Here is an 11,604-nt window from a genome sequence, read left to right as displayed (position 1 = left end):
AAAGCTTTTCATAAAGTTTTGCATGATACTCCTGCTGACAACAACTGCGGTTCTGACCTCAAAGTATGTAAAAGAAATCATTTAAGCCTCTTTAAGACCAAAATAAACATACAACAATCCTTATGGGCAGTGAAATTTGACCTCTTGACCCACTGATTAATTAGATATTTACAAAAATCTCTAAACTGATGTTATCTATGGATATGCAACTCGGGGTAGTAAAGGAAGTCAAGCATTATATAAATACCCGTAACATGACACATAATCAAAACCAAAGAGCCAGACAAGAATGTAAAAACACTGCACAGAAAACCTGTGAGCAAGGTCCATGGATTCATATGAATCTAATAGGTGAATATTTTTAACGACAGATTATTTTACTCCTTGTGTGCAGCCTTTCATGTTTGTGCTGGAGAAGAAAGGAAAGCATCAGCTATCAGTCTTCTCGTGCTGTATCAACTCCCAATAAAGTTTTGCAGGCAGACACCCTCTTTATTTTTAATAACAGGCTGAAAAACCCTGAGCAAATTCACTTGACCCTAAGCCATGCTTTTGTTATGCAGCAGTCCACACTACCGAGAAACCTCCCATGGTGTATTGAGTACCTCTGCTTGCTTCCTCAGTATTTCTCCCTTTCTGTTATTTCTACTTTTGTGCTTCTATGCAGGTATATTTGCTCCAAACCTGCGCATTTTGCTGACTACTGGCCTATGTCCTACCCAGTTTTTTTTTTGTGTTGTTAAGCTTAGTGACACAGCTAAAACACTGGTTACTCAGTAAAACTTATGTTTACTGAATATCTTCAAAAAAAAGAATGAGACACTTTCTGAAAACAGTGAAATGTTTTTAATTAATTTAAATGTAGATTTTCAAATGTACCAAAGCAAAAAAAAAAAAAAGTCCAGTAGAGAAAGGACAAAGCATTTTTCAGTTTAAGCTAAAGATCAGTGCTGTTTAAATCTGCTGGTCGAGAAAGGGCATGTGTGAGTTTTAAATATCTTGTCACAGTAAAGTGCTCCAAGCAGAGCAGACAGCAGGCATTGCATGGCAGATCACTCATTACAACTATAAATGACTTTAGACTTGACTTGGATTTGCATAAACATGACTTGTGAACATGTCTGGTATGTGCCTCACACTGGTGGTATATCACCACCACAGCCACACAACCACTGACGCAGAGTCTAACCTCAGGACCAATAAACTCCAGAAACTTGCCAAAGTTCTCCACCATGGGCACACAGCTGATTTATTTTTACACAAATTGAGGAATGCAAAGCTTTAGTATGCGGGGATTTTAGAATGATCCCAGAAAGAAAGACTGTTACAACTCAGACTGTGAGCACGAAGGTATGATGTGTTGCAGGATCTCAGTGATGTTATGGAATAGTCATCTTGTACTTAGAAGTGTGAAAAAAATAAAGCAGGGATGATGGGTGAGCTAGGTAGGAAGGTGAAAATCATTTGCAAGGAGGGGGATTTTGGCATTTTGTAGAAAAAAAAGACTAGTTTAAAATCTTAAGAGTCATTTCTCCTTCTTTCGACACAAACACATGCACAACAGCTGGATGCTACTGAGTCAGTGTCTTGAGCAGGAAATTTCATTTCCTGGCAAGTTATACTTAAATGTGGACAGTTAGAAATAGACTATTGTAGGATGGTAATCAGACAGATATATTCACACTCCTTCCGCCTTGCTGTGTGCCTTCTGAATGGTTGTGTGTATATCTTGGTAAACAACAGCTTCCCAAATTGATACTGAGCATGTAAGCAATCTTTAATGGCGTTTACAACACTGAACAACTTCCTCACACACACACACACACACACACACACACACACACACACACACACACACACACACACACATATATGTGCATGTGATGTAGTGGAAGGAATGTGTATCATGTATTTTATGAGTAACTAAGCTGACAATGTGTGGACTTAAAAGCCAACATTTGGATTTAAAAATGTGGAATTCTATCAGAAATCTGCTCTGTAAAGAAGTACAAATACACTGGGTGTGTGTTGTCAGTCTGCACAGTTACATGTATTGCTGAGTCAAGCTGTGGTACAAGTTTAAATTTCATTAGTGCCCCGTCTTCGTCCCACCCTACACGCACAAGTTATTCACTTAAGTATGCTTGACACCCTGACACTGTCAACTGTATCTTGACTCTGATTTTCTCCAAGTGCATTTGAATGCATTACACAGGCGCTGCATTTAATACAGCGGAATGAGGATTTTGTCAGCAGACGCATTCATGCTACACCCAAGCAGAGCAACAGCCTGGAGATACTTTTAGCAAGTTGACATATAATCACTATTTCTAAGTCACTAAGTCAGTCCCCATTTCTTTATCTTTTATCCTTTTGACAAAACAAAAGAAAAGAAAGACAAAGATGTGAATGAGTGCAGCTTTATTAGAAACTCACTTGAATTAATTAACCCTAACCTTTACAGTGTTTTATAAAATGATATAGATTGAAAGTACAAAGTACATACAGAGGGGCTTCTAAGCACATTTTAGTCTAGTTGAGTTTATATATGTAGGAATTATTCAATCCTCAATGGCATTATCTGAGTATGTTGGTCAGATTCACAACTATGGTTTTGGTCTCTTTAAAACAATCCATATTTTCCTACTGTCATGTAAATTTACCAAGTGGTTAGATTATGAGTTAGATTGCAACCGGCTGCTTTCAAATGCAAAGTCAAGCCAGCGCTTTCTACAAGAGCATCATGTGATATCTGCAATGAGGTCCTTATCTAAGCTCTTTCTTCCTCCTGCCCAACATTCCCTTTCCTTTCTAGCACTTTCCTCAATCTGAACTCTATAAGTCTGGATGCAGAAATTGGAGGAAGTCATGTGTTCCTGATGCTCCCTTTTGAAACAAAAGTGTATCTTCTTATTCACTTCACTTCTTTATTTGCTTCTTTTTCCTTAGAGTCTGTTTTTTCTCCTTCAGCTGGACACGTTTCCTCAAACTGACCTTCATCACAAAGCCAGCTCAGTCACATCCGTTATTCCAGCCAATATGCCTGTGAGTTTGTGTGCAACAGCAAACGTGCCCAGAAAAAAGTTGTGTACTTGTGTTTCTTCAGTAAATCCAGCATGCTGTTTGTGTATGTGTGTCAGTCCGTGGGTACACAGTAGAGAGCCAAGGGGCCTTTCAGGGGAAGTTGGTCTTTATGAATAAGAAGGCCCAAATAGGAACCTCAAACATAACCCTGGGAAACTGGGCACGTCTGTACTTCCCTACACTTAATACATGTATATTTTGACATAAAATTTTAGGGTTGCTATGGAGATCAGAGAGAATAGAGCTTTGCAAAGCCATGCACACACTAAACAGAGCAGGAAAGCAAGACTAGAGGCTCTGTAGGTACCGATTTCTGTCCTGCAATGACAGAGCAACTACAAACAAAGTTTATCGGCTCTGAACTTATGAATAATATATGACTGAACATCCTGTGTCTTTTTTTTTTTTTAGTAAAATCTGGGACAAAAATCTTACTTTGTTTGATCCAACCTATATGTCTCACTTTCACTTAAGTAGAAACCCAAAGTGGTGCAGTGTCACTAACACAAAAGCATACACAGTTCCACTAGTTCATGATATGACATGTGATCCGATTTTATAGCCACATAATATCACTGAATAAATAAATAAACAAACGTCCTGTTTATAACAATGACCTTTGAGCTAGCTTAATTAAAATACATTTTTATTAGCTGCTGCCATTCATTGCCTGGCTGTTTTAACACAAACACAGCATGCTTGACATGCTGACATGACTTGATAAGGCAATATGGCATGATATGTGACATGCTTTATGATAAGATTCTACAGAATTTAACTGATATATAGTGAATTACACACTCTCCGATGTTGCACAGATGTCAAATTTAGCATGCAAACTATTGCTCTCTCCACAGCTGATGAGGGCATATCAGAATAATGCTGAGGAGAACATGACTAACTAATGTGAAACACTACACACTGTTGCTTCAACTGGTGAATGAAGTCATTATTTTGTACCTTATCAATGTACAGGACTCAAGCTTTCCCTACAAAATCATCACACAAGAAAAACAAAAATACAGAACTGTAAGAAATGTAAATGTGGTTAAATGCAAATAATATTAAGGAGAGCATAAATATTCTCCATTACCTAAAACATCAATGTTATTTTGTCATCACTGCTTTCTCTCACACTTTGATCTTTACAAATGAACTAACTGCAAGTCTGACCCACTGCTTCTTTCTGTAATCCTCATATGAATTATTTATTCTGACTTCCAAGTGCCTGTTTTAAAGTGTGTGTGCACACATGCACACAAACTACACAGTCATGCTCGCCTGAAAACAGTCAAACCCATTCCTTATCACAGTTTGTTCAATATCAATCATCCATCTAGCTGCCAGCTCCTGGCATCAAGAAAAAAGGGCAGACAGACAGATACTCTGGCAGGCGAGCTACAAGTGTGTCCTTGTTGAGTTCAGGCCATATTTCAGTCATCACTGTCTTTACTGACAGTTCCAGCTGCAATGAAAGACAAAATGGCCAGAGAAAGAAATGTGGCCCGATTAACAATCAGACCATCAAGGGATCCTAAATGCGCTCACCTTAGAAAAAAAAAAAAAGCTTTCAGAAAAAATACAGCAGGAAAGCACAGCAGGGAGTTTCTTGTTTTTCAAGCCAGATGCTCAAGGCCATTAGTTTTACTTGAGGAGGGGAGCTGGAGTTTCAAGGGCCTGGACTGTTAAAAAAAAGCAGTGCCAGGTCCCACAGAAAGATGAGCTTATATGCAAACCAGATGTCTGTACATAAGCCAGAACAAGCGAAGATTTATAGGAGATATTTAACAGTAGAAGAACAAGTCATGGTTAAGGTGTTTGTGTCCAAAGACATAAAAATATGTCTTTTAAGACACAGGAGGAAAAAGAAATGAACATGCGAACATATTGCTAACAGATTGGGAAAGAATCACTGAGATGCTTAAAAAAAAGTGTCCCTAAAAACCTAAACTATCTGTAGAAGCTAAGTTACAAAAAAAAACGTGTAAAAACTTTGTCAAGGTTGTATGTGTGTGAATCTGGCAGAGACGTATGGGGTTTTGTTATGTCTGCCAGAATTATTGTCTGGATGAGATTCAGGCTGCAAACACAAATCACTGTGCTCTGGAGATTCAAACACACAGACACACAGCTGTTGAGAAGAAACTACATCTGCAGACCTTGTAGAGCACATCCCAGTTTAACAGCACTGGTCTTTACAGGACAGAATAGGGGTCAGAGCTGGACATGACCCCTATTCCCACCCCTTCCCACCTGAACCTGTTCAGGTTCAGGTGGGAAGAGTTTTCACTGTGTGAGCAGAGAGCATGGGGGTGAGACAGTGCTGAGATTTGTTGCATGGTTGCCGCTCATTTTGATGTTATGACAGAAACTGATTGATGTGTTTTCTATTACTTTGCCTTACCAGGAACAATAATTAATCGTGGATCTGGATCTAATATTTTATTGCAGTGTTCTTTTACTCCTTACTATTTTGATTTACACTCTTGCCTTTGGCTGCTTTATGATTCAAGCATCTGTCCGGGAGAACATAGGCTGTAACTTACAGCTGTCATGATATTTGATTTCCACTACACATTTATATCCCTAAAAGCATTCAAGATAACAATATCACTGGGATATGAGCAGAGAACTAAGGAACATTTATATATATATATATATTGCTATCAGACTGATTCATCTTTGCTTTATTTATCGTTCGTTTTACAAGTAATCCACAGAAAACATCTATTCATCCATTTTCTACACCAGCTTATCCACTGCAAGGTATTGCCAGGTGGTTGATCTTCATATCACCTTCTTTAAATTTCACAATTATCGTTAATAAAATAATAATAATAATAATAACACAATTATCGTAGCAGGATGGTTACAGGGCAACACACAAAGACAAGAGGAATGAATAATAACACTGTTTAAAGTCATTAAAAATGAACCATCTCCACTGAAATTCTTATATTTTATATGTTAGCGTAATAAATGCCTGCTTTTTTAATAGTATCAGAGGGGTCTAACTTGACTCATAGTCACAGACATAAGTTACAGCAGCATAGTGTGAGTTCAGGAATTTGGCACAATTTGCTGCAGAATAAGCAGATCGTATGTACCATTTGACAATCAGGTGACTGTTTGCATCCAATCAGATGTAGGAAGTTTAATGTTAAGCCCTTTAAAGTAAGCCACATGAAAAAAATTTACTTTTTTTTTTTTAATATGAGGTCTTTAACTTGACCCTCTAATAAAGCATAACAAAAACTTAACCATTTTTTTGGGGGGGTGGGGGGGGGCGTAATGTTTCATTTATTACCATGTGATATGTCAAAACTATTATGGTATAAACTTCTGCTTCCTGGTATCTATTAGGAGGCAGAAGACAAGAATCAGATTGTGTTTTACCATGCAGTGATTCAAAACATCCCAGAAACTTTGTGTATCTAATATGATAGATTTGGCTTTAAAGGGTTCATATTATGCACTTCCAAAAATGTGCAACTTCTTCCATTGAATGTGCTGACCTGACTTCACAAAGGACAAGTTGTTGGCTATTTAGCACGTTCAAACTAATTCAGATAAGACTGGAGTCTATTATTCATCATTTCATTTTAAAACAAATAAGTCATACACTGTTCTACAGGCTGGGATGGCATCGCTGTTTCTCTGCAGTTCAACACCTCCAGCGCTACACCAGCTGTTCAGCGCCTTCGCAACTTTCAGGCAAGTGGACCACGTGAATAGCTCAGCACCTCATTAGGAACAAAACCAACCCTTAGGATGACAGGGCACACACACACTGAAACATAAACTCAATAAAGCTGCTTGGAGAAACTGGAGGCAAAGAAGAGGATGTTTTTTGTTCTTCTGAGCTGAAGAGAGAAAACAGTGACTCACATTTTCTTATCTTTATGTTTCCTGGTTGAAACTGCTTCACCATACAAGGCTAGCACACAGTTTTGATCACACAAACACACACAGAAAACAACCACACTGTTCTGCTGCAGAGGTCAGAAAAAATATGCAGTAAATGTGCAACACTGTCAGCCACACGAGAGGATGGTGATAAAAACTGACATCAGCTTTGAAGGATCAAAACTTGCAGCACACAATTATCAGACTGCTGACACATTGTTAATTACACCTCCCCGTACCATACATGCTCATACAGATAAATAAATAGCAAAATTGAAGCATGCGGAGGGACGCGCTGATAAACATAGACACATCTGCACCCTTCCTCGCCAGCAGCCCGTCATGACCTCGTCTCTGCATTTCAACTTACTTCAAAAAAGCACATTTTTGGTGATGTCATGCTTTTGGCTGCATTCTGCTAATACACGCGGAGTCACACAAATCAGACATTAGACACGCACATGCCCACGCAAGCACTCACACTGGCAGAGAAGACAAAGGACACACAAATAAATCTAACGTAATGCACATAGACAGCTGACCTGGATTCAGCCAGCCAACACTTCACTCCTGCTGCCACCTACAATCCAAACCCAAAGGCACCCACTTCCAAAAGGAAGCCAGGCTGCTGAACTACACATGCACACACACACACACACACACTTACACATCTAAAACCATTACCCTAGCTAAGGGAAAATATTGGAGTTTGGAGCGGGTTGTAAATAACCAAAGCATTATCAGTGCAGTCAGCCAGCAATAAGCTGCACATTTACTGAACTTCTCAACGGCCATTTTAAAGCATCTCATTAGATCCTGAGAGTACACTTCAACAAATGCTTTGCGGCTCTGACAAGAAATACTTCACACCTGTTTTGGAAAGCTTTCCGATTTTCACAGTTGGTAGATATTCAGGGTTTTCTCTTTGCCCTTTAAAACTGAGTATTTGCCATCACAGTCTGTATAAAACAGTTCTCAAGACGATTGCAGACATTGCCAAACATTAGCCAATCCCATGTTAAAGAATATCTTAAATAGCATAGACAATGAATCCAGAAAATGCAGCCTGTTGTTAAAGTTTTTGTTCATGTGGACCTACACAAGTAATATAGTTCACTAACATCCATTTTTTCCATTCTGTCCTGCAGTGTTGAGAAGTATCAGTGTGGATTTAAGTCACCACTACTCTGGCTAGAAATTAGGCTGCATTAGTGAGAAGGTGACATTTTACATTTCATCTCAAAGAAGTATTTAATTTAGATATTTCCCATAGCTGGTTACTTCTGGTTTCTGGCCTTTTGATGGGTTACTTTCCTTTTAAAAAAATGTTGTAGCATAAATCCAGTAGATTACAGCTAATGGACCCAACATATTCTGTCCCCAAAATGTGTTTGGAAAAACTTGAAAGAAACTGAGGCAATGATGTGTCAATTTCTGCGGAACTTTTGTATAGCCTCACATGATTTTGGTCTGGGCACTTCGGGAAGTATTCATCACAGTCAAGACGGTACAAAAATAGCAGCATGACAAGTAAAAAAAAAAAGGGTGAACACAATTTGACTGTTGAGTGTTTGGACATACTTGAAGCCCAACAAGGAGGAGATTTTGTCCAAATCGATATGACTTCCAAGCCAGATTTAGGTCATTTCCCACATCTCACTGCTGAACATCTTGTTCCAGAAAGTTCTGACCTCACTTATTCCCCAGACACCTGAGTACTTTTACTCCAAGGGATATTATTGAATGAGTACAAACAACATGTGTGAAACCAAACTTAACTACAGGACAAAAAAAAAAAAAAAACTCATTTATTATGTTAATTCTTAAATTAAACCAGACAAACATGTGCTAATCAAAACTGAGCATATACTAAACTTTGCAAACACAAACTGTGGGCATCAAATGTAGCACACCTCCGCTAAAAGCCTCCAGCAAGCGGAGGGAAAAAAATGGTGTAAGGCCGTCATCTTTCTCACACTGAGTGTGAGACTCACGCAATAGGCACTTTTTAGCACTCACACCACACGTTCATTATGTAAACAAATAAACTGACAACTTCCCGGAGTAAATAAAGGACACTCCAAGCACAGATGGCCAAACAGCAGGAAGGGAAACGCAGCATAGTTATTCAGTTTCAGCACATGTTAGTTTTGACTTGTGCTATGCAGGTTAATGAGTCATAAATTTGAGTTCTCAAGGAGCACATTATTTAAATATCAAAGTAAAATGACAAAAATTTAAATTTTGGCTGCCAAAGAAAAGCCCAGTGACTTGCACATAAACAATATTCTTGTCTTTCAGGTCAACATGTCAGTGTCTTATGTGACATATTTGTGCATAAGCTGACGACAAGGTGAATATGAGAGGAGAATACTGCATAAGAGGAAAGTCATAAATAATAACAGAGGTCCAAATCAAAGTTGCACACCCAGGACACCAGCCCTCTAGGGAAGCAGTCAAAACAGTTCACTTTCATTCTCTCATGATTAAATTACTGACATAAAATGTTGCTGATACCATTACACACCCTAAACCTAAAAAAATCTGATGTCTTTCTCCCATCAGAAATGCATTGTTGGGGAATCATTAAGCCTTATACAATAGATATGTTTCAAGGGTATTTCATTTTTAAGAACATCCATTAAACTGCCAGAAGCTTACTTTCTGTCAGAAAGGGCACAAAACAGACTACAACTGCACACAAAACTACTGTTCTCTTGAGAAGTCGTGTGGACATCTTGCAGTTCCACAAGAAATCTCACATTCAGGCTTTCTTGGGAAAAAAAACACCTTAAACACATTTAATTAGTGACATACAGTATATACAATGTCACAGCCAGACGTATCTTGCCTTCCTAAAGACCTCTAACGGATGTCAAAACATTGTGTCTTGTAGACTTAACTGGACGATTACATGTAGGCAGCAGTTCTACATGTTTATGATGATTAAACCGAACAGAGAAGTCCTGATTTTCACACAAATCCATATAAGAGCATGTTTGGACTGGAGAGCAGAAGCTGGACTAACTAGTATGAGGGCTGTGTAAGTGTGTAAGTATGCGACTGTATGTGTGTGATGACTGCTGTCCCTGTCCATCAGAGAGGGTCATATGAGGAGCAGATTAGGGTTCCTAACCGCAAACCCCTGTCGCCATGGCCCATCGTCACTGAGCCGGTGAGGAGAGTCGTCATGATCCGTACTACCACTGACTCAACCCTCACTCATCTTGCCCACAAACCCACACACACATATACACACACACACACACACACACACAGATCCACACACACACACACAGATCAGGACCTTGTGATGCTGCTCCCAAACATCTCAACCACTCGGTTGGTGCCAGAACTGATGGTTGCTATGATCCAACATATTCCTGCAGTGACAGTTGTTTTCGGTGTCAGTTTTTAAATCATTTCAGAAAAGCTGGGCTCAATTGATCAATAGATTTTGAAATATAAAATAAAAATTGTATTATCTGGAGAGACCAAAAGTCAGCCATGACTCGCTGCCACTTTCAGCCCGTCGGAGGGTATCATCAACGCAACATTCAAACTAAACTGTAAAAACTGGACCTGCCTCGCTTCTCCCTCAACTCCTCTCCCCTCTTTCAATAAAATCTGGAGTAGTGCAAAGCCTCAGCCGACAGAAATATAAATTAGTGTTTGTTGTGGGAATTATAAGGGCAGCACATTAAGCTTTAAGTGATATTAAAAAGTTTTATTAGATTCATTACAGTTAGGGATGAAAGCAAAAGGCGAAGGCATTGGATTGTTCATTTATCTAAACAGAGCAAATGCTAAAAATAAATGTTTCAGCATAAACACACACAAAAAAAAAACAAGCACACACCGAAATACACACCCACACCACATCCTCTGTTACTGGGTTTTTTTTCCTCTCCTGCTGTTTAGCATCTATTCTTGGAGTTGTGTTTGTGCATGTGATCCCAGTCGCTGCTCACGGTCAAATGTCCGGCTGCCTCTTCATCTCAAGAGTCCACGTTTGTGAGTGTCTCTGTGAGTGTGTCATACAGAGCTATAATAACACCTTCAGCTCCACATTAGCCACTCACGTCTCCCTCTTTCTTCCTTTACTTCCCCCATCGCCCACCCAGCATCGCTCTCCTCTTCTCTTCTCAAACTCTATTCCTGTTTTTCATCTGAAATCTGTTAATCAACACCTCTTCAGTTTGCAAATCAAGATGCTTTCGAGATTCTAGAAGAGAAATACCAAGAGCATCTCTTCATTTCTTTCTATTCCACCTTAAAGTACACACGTCTTTTTTTGTGTTTGACACACTGGTGTGTATAAACAAGTTTTTTTTCCATGCATTTAGCCCTAAATGCTCTTGTCTGTAAGATAGCACTGACAGAGGATGTTAAATGGCTGGTTTAGGTACGAGTGTATGTGGGCAGAAATAAAAACAAATACATTTACAAACTACTGTAAAATAGATTCTGGGTATTACTCAGCCACCTTAACAATTTTTGGTGGCTGTACTCCAACAAATGGCTTCCAATTTGCATCTGTTTACTTTGGATTTCACCCAGCGTTACTCAAAATGGATTATCACAGCTAGGTAAGGCATTTCAGAAAAGACTAAG

General features: G+C 39.0%; 1 protein-coding gene across 2 annotated transcripts in view; it reads right to left on the bottom strand.

Moving 5' to 3' along the window:
• The window catches only part of ppp2r3a (protein phosphatase 2, regulatory subunit B'', alpha), a 65,071-nt gene that overhangs the window by 30,797 nt on the left and 22,670 nt on the right, over positions 1-11,604 (bottom strand). The window lies entirely within an intron of this gene.

The sequence above is a fragment of the Telmatherina bonti genome, assembly GCF_933228915.1.
Source record: "Telmatherina bonti genome assembly, chromosome: 22".
Classification (NCBI taxonomy): Eukaryota; Metazoa; Chordata; class Actinopteri; order Atheriniformes; family Telmatherinidae; genus Telmatherina; species Telmatherina bonti.
This window is presented reverse-complemented; position numbering and strand designations above follow the sequence as displayed.